Raw genomic sequence first — 6,051 nt, forward strand, 5'->3', positions numbered from 1 at the left:
TTGCATATAGTTTAGTTGTATTGAATAAATGTTGATACCCTTTGTTTCTTTCTTGATTTAAGCATGAGGACATGCTTGGTTTAAGTGTGGGGAGATTTGATCACCACTATTTTGTAGTACATTTTGTGCTTAATTTAGGTGGATTTTATCCACTTTTTCCACATTTATTCAATGAATTAATTTGTTAATTTTAATTCACCTTTGATTCCACTAGCCCTTGATGCGTTTGTTAATGAATTTAGGTTGAAAAGACTACGAATGGATCAAAGGAGTGAAGAGAAAAGTATGCAAGTGGAGAAATCATGAAAAATCAAGGATTTAGAGTGCTTACACCGATGCGCACGCGTAGCAAACGCGCACGCGTGGATATGGAGTCACATGGCGACGCGTATACGTGGATAGCAAAATGTCAAGCGACGCGTACGCGTGACCCATGTGTACGCGTCGATGCTTGCACGTGACTTCATTAAAGTGAAACCGCTGGGGGCGATTTCTGGGCTTCCCAGGCCCAGATCCAACTCATTTCTGAGCCTATTACATGCAGAATTCAAGAGGAGTCAAGGTAGGGATCACATAGTTTAGTTTAGAGTTAGTTTCTAGAGAGAGAAGCTCTCTCTTCTCTTTAGAATTCGGTTAGATCTAGATTAGGATTACTTAGATCTAGGTTTAATTCATGCTTTGATTTACTTTTCATCTTCAATTCCTTGTTCTTCTACCTTTGCTTTCTCTAGTTTAGCATTTTATTCTTGTAATTTTTTACTTGTTGTTGATGCACTCTTGTTTTCTCTATTTTCCTTTAATGCAATTTATGTTTCATGTTCCTTTATTGTTGATTTGAATTGTTGTTGTTTAATTCCTTGCAAGTAGTAGTTGTAGATTTATTTTTCTTGCAATTTTATTTTGCTTTCCTTTTATGCCTTCCAAGTGTTTGATAAAATGCTTGGAAGGATGTTAGAATAAATTTTTGTGTTCTTGGCTTGGGATGGTAACTTAGGTGAACTTGAGTTGCTAATGTCCAAGTGTTGGTAATTGGTGTGCATTGACTCTAGCTTTCCCTAGATTAATTAGTGAGAAGGTTAGGACTTATGGATTAGGATTGGTGTAGTCCATTTGACTTTCCTTTACTTGTTAGAGAATGACTTAATGAGATTAATCCTTGCAATTATCATGTTGTATTTAGTGACAAGGATAACAATCCTTGACCATCATTTCTTGCCAAGACCTTTTTACATTTGAGTTTCCTTTACTTTCTTGCAATTATCCTTCATGTTTCTTATTCAAAACCCCAAAAACACTTTACCATAACCGATAACAAGAACATTTCCCTGCAATTCCTTTGAGAGATGACCCGAGGTTTGAATACTTCGGTTATTTTTTTTATTGGGGTTCGTACTTGTGACAACTAAATTTTTGCATGAAGGATTTAAGCACTCTAAGGGTGTGCTTTGACTGGTGTTTAACGCCAGCTCTATGAGCTCTTTGGGTGCTGAACGCCCTTGCTGTCCACCCTCACTGGTGTTAAACGCCAGTCCCTCTATGCTTTTGGGGGTTGAACGCCCAATAGGGATGTCCTTGCTGGCGTTCAATGCCAGCTTCCCTGGGTGTGTGGGCGTTGAACGCCCAGCGAGGGGTTCCTCACTGGTGTTTAGCACCAGAAAGGTTGCATGGTTGGGCATTAAACGCCTAGTGAGGGGTTCCTCACTGGCGTTCAACGCCAAAAAGCTTAGGTCTTTGGGCGTTGAACACCCAGCCAGTGCTCCCTGGCTGGCATTCAACGCCAGCTCTGTGGCCAGGATGGGCATTGAACACCCAGTGAGGGGTTCCTCACTGGCATTCAGTGCCAGCCTTGCTGCCAGATTGGGCGTTGAACGCCCAGTGATATGTCCTTCACTGGCGTTCATTGCCACCCCCATCCTCCTCAGATTCGGCCTCTATCTCCATGGTTATGGCCTTACACTTTTCTTTAGGATTTACCTCAGTATTACTAGGAAGAGTTTCAAAAGGAATCTCAGGGATCTTCTTGCTCAGTTGACCAATTTGCACCTCCAAGTTTCTAATAGAGGACCTTGTTTCATTCATGAAACTTTGAATGGTCTTAAAGGGGATGAAAACCAAAGTGACTATGTCAGAGAGGTTTTGCTTAGAGGTTTCCATATTTCCTTGAGAAGATGGGAATGGTGGTCTGTTATTGAACTTAATCTGGTTCCTTCCACCTTGATTGTTATTGAAACCTTGCTGAGGTTTCTGTTGATCCTTCCATGAAAGGTTAGGATGGTTCCTCCATGAAGGACTGTAGGTGTTTTCATAGGGTTCTCCCATATAGTTCACCTCCTCCATGGTGGGTTGATCAGGATCATAAGCTTCTGTTTCAAAAGAAGCTTCCTGAGTACTGCCAGCTGCAGTTTGCATTCCAATCAGATGCTGGGAGATCATATTGACTTGCTGAGTCAAGATCTTATTCTGAGCCAATATAGCATTCAGAGTATCAACTTCATGAACTCCTTTCTTCTGAGAGGTCCCATAGTTTATTCCTTTTAGAATTTTACATGAATTGGTTATTTGCAACCATTTAAATGAGTTCTCTATCTTCTGTAGGTGTTTTCTTCAAGTGGAGTGATCCACCTGCAGAGCTGTCCAATGAAAGTTTGGATATCTTAGATAGACCATCATATAACACGCCTATGATAGACCATTCTGAGAGCATGTCAGGAGGACATCTCCTGATCAATTTCTTGTATCTTTCCTATGCTTCATAGAGGGATTCACCTTCTCTTTGTCTGAAGGTTTAAACTTCCACTCTAATCTTGCTCATCCTTTGAGGGGGAAAGAATTTAGCCAGAAAAGCATTACCCAGCTTTTCCCAAGAGTCTAAGCTCTCTTTTGGTTGGGCATCCAACCATAGCTTAGCTCTGTCTCTTACAGCAAAGGAAAAGAGCATCAGCTTGTAGACTTCATGATCTACTCCATTAGTCTTTACAGTATCACAGATCTGTAAGAACTCAGCTAAAATCTGATGTGGATCTTCCATTGGAAGTCCATGGAACTTGCAGTTTTGCTATAGAAGAGAGACTAACTGAGGCTTAAGCTCAAAATTATTAGCTCCAATGGCAGGTACAGAGATACTTCTACCATAAAAGTCAGAGGTAGGCATGGTGAAGTCACCAAGAACCTTTCTGGCATCACTTTCAGGTTCGGCCATGTCTCCTAGTTCTTGTTCAAAACTTTCTGAAAGGTCTCTTCCAGAGTGTTGTGCTCTAGCTTGATGTAGACGCCTGATGAATCCATATTTGACGATATATTTTGGTTTGATTTGAGTGGATTTCATCATATAAACCCACATTTATTCATCCAAATAGCATACTTTTATTTTTTCTCCCTAAATTGGACTTAAATGTAAAAACATGCACTTTTGTGCTTAAATTAGTGAATTTTAATCCTACGTTTATGCCATTCGATGCCATGACATGTTTGTTGAGTGATTTTAGGTCCTAGAGGCAAGTTTGGCAAGGCAAAAGTGGAAGAAAGCATGTACAAAAGGAGAACACGTGAAGAAAATAAGGGGGAAGCACACAGTCATGTGTGCATACGCAGAACACCTTGTGCATATGCACAAGAGAAAATTTCAGCATGTGTGCGTACGCACACATCTGTGCGTATGCACAGGTACCAGTGCGTGACTTCATTAAAAAGTCACATGGCTCGCGATTTTGGGGCTCTTTTGGCCCATTTCTGGAAGGCTGAAGCTGAAATAGAAAGGCTATATGAAGGGGCAACAACCCTTGCTCATTTTTAGATTAGGAAAACACATAGTAGGAGTAGGAGTAGTGTAGTATACAAGATTCTCTCTTAGGGTTTTAATTAGGTTTTAATATAGCATTTTATAGTTCAATTTTGATCTTGAATTTTGCTTTCTCATTTTAAGTATTTCTTTAATTTTCCCTTTTATTACATTTCTTGTTCTACACTTGCTCCTATTTCAATTTCTTATATATATTATATATATTATAATTTTGAGTGTTGGTTAATAAATTTGATGTTTGATGGTTTTTATATGTTTATTGGATTGCCATTGTTGATTTTGTTCATTTGTGGTTCATAGTTTTCATCATTTTCCCAATTTTGCCATGTTTTATGATTATGCCCTCTATGCGTTTGATGAAATGCCAATTTTAGTTATGGGGTAAATTTCCACCCCTTGGCTTGGGGGAAGTGAGTATATGGATTACTAGAGTCATAATGTCCAACATTTAGTGATAATTCTTAGGTTGCTACTTGTTATTGTTTCCACTAACGCTAGCTTCTTACTAAGGCAATTAGTAAGTTAGTTAGGATTTGTGGATTAATAACAATTATGCTCTCTTGACTTACTCTTCGATGTTAAGGGTAGACTAAGTGAGATTAATCCATCAAAATTATCATAGTTGTGGTTTTGGGAAGGAAGGAATTCCATAACTCATCTCAAGTCAAGGTTCCATTTATGTTTTGAACCACTCTTCACTCATTTTATAGCATTACTTGTCCATATTACATACATAGTTCTTTTATTCCTTTATTAATTTATTAATTGCAATTTTGATCGTTCTTTTATCTCTCTATTTGTTTCCTTCAATCATTGAAACCCCTTGCTTATTACAACCAAAATTTTGCACTCATAGGCATTAGTTCCTAGGGAAGACGACCCGGGAGTCTAAATACTCTCAGTTAATTTGATTTGAATTGTGACATCCTTTGAATTAAAAATTTGATTTGAGCATTACTTGTTGGCTTGGAACTATACTTGCAACGGAATTATTTTGTGAAAGAATTCTAAGTCGACCATTTTGCTCTTTCAACACCTCCTTAGAGTCTTCTCAAGTTCAGGATCAGGAGTCAAGAGGGAAATAAACAAGAAAAAAAAAAGAAAGAAAGAAAAGAAGAAAGCTTTTTGTGCTACTTGGACCAAAGAGCTTCTAGTGAGATGTGAAGAAAGAAGAGAGAAATAAAAGTGAAAATAGAAGAAGCGAGGGAAGTATACTCTGAAAATAGGGGATATGAGTTTGAATAAATAGAAGTAGAAAAGAAGAGAAGTAGAAATAAAAGAGATAAATAAGAATTAAAATATTTTTGTTTTTATTTATTAATTAATTAATTTTCAAAATTTAAGGTTATTAATTTAAAAAGAATTGAAAATTAGTTAGTGTATTTTCGAAAAAGAGAAGAGAGAAATAGGAGGGAGGTTTTGAAAATTAAGAAGAGATGAGAGTTAGTTAAAAAGTTTTGAAAAAGAGGAGAGAGAAGATGAGTGGTTAAGAAAAGATTTGAATTTAAAATAAAATAAGAGATAAGATAAGAAAAGATTTGAAATCAAAATCTGAAATTAGAAAAAGATAACATAAGAAATTTAAAAAGATTTGAAAAGGATTTTAAAAAGAAAAGATTTGAATTTTGATTTTGAAAAAGATAAGATTTTTAATTTTGAAAAGATTTGATTTTTTGAAAACTTAAAGACTAAGATTAGATAAGATAAAAATTTTAAATTGAAATCTGAATTTTTATTTAAAAATTTCGAAAATTAAGTAAAAATAAAAATAGAAAAGATATTTTTAATTTTTTTTTTGAATTTAATGATGAAAGAGAAAAACAAGTAAAAGACACAAAGCTTAAAATTTTTAGATCTAATGCTCCTTATTTTTGAAAATTTGGAGGGAAAACACAAAGGAACATCAAACTTAAAAATTTTAAGATCAAAACACAAAAAGACTGAAGAACGCTTTTGAAGACTAACAAGAACACAAAGAACAGGACTCAAAGACTTTAAAGAACACAAGAACATAAAAAGAACACCAAACTTAAAATTTTTAGAAAACCACAAAAAAATTTTCGAAAATTAAAGAAAAATAACGAGAAGACACCAAACTTAGAAACTTGACACAAGATTTAACCAAAGAAACTATTTTAAAATTTTTTTTTTGAAAGAAGGACTTATAGGGGACAAAAATTTTAACCAAGAAAAAAATAAAAAAGACTCAAATAAAAGAAGAAGGTGACAAAAAAGATAAAGGTTTTTGGTAA

The 6,051-nt window shown here is 35.8% G+C and overlaps 1 non-coding gene across 1 annotated transcript; it reads left to right on the top strand.

Annotated features, from left to right (window-relative positions):
- The first annotated feature begins 2,699 nt into the window (after window positions 1-2,699).
- Window positions 2,700-2,806, top strand: LOC112745214 (small nucleolar RNA R71). The gene has a single exon (XR_003173153.1). It is a non-coding gene; the product is annotated as a small nucleolar RNA R71 (small nucleolar RNA).
- Window positions 2,807-6,051: the final 3,245 nt, after the last annotated feature.

The sequence above is a fragment of the Arachis hypogaea genome, chromosome 14 (assembly GCF_003086295.3).
Source record: "Arachis hypogaea cultivar Tifrunner chromosome 14, arahy.Tifrunner.gnm2.J5K5, whole genome shotgun sequence".
NCBI classification, from domain to species: domain Eukaryota; kingdom Viridiplantae; phylum Streptophyta; class Magnoliopsida; order Fabales; family Fabaceae; genus Arachis; species Arachis hypogaea.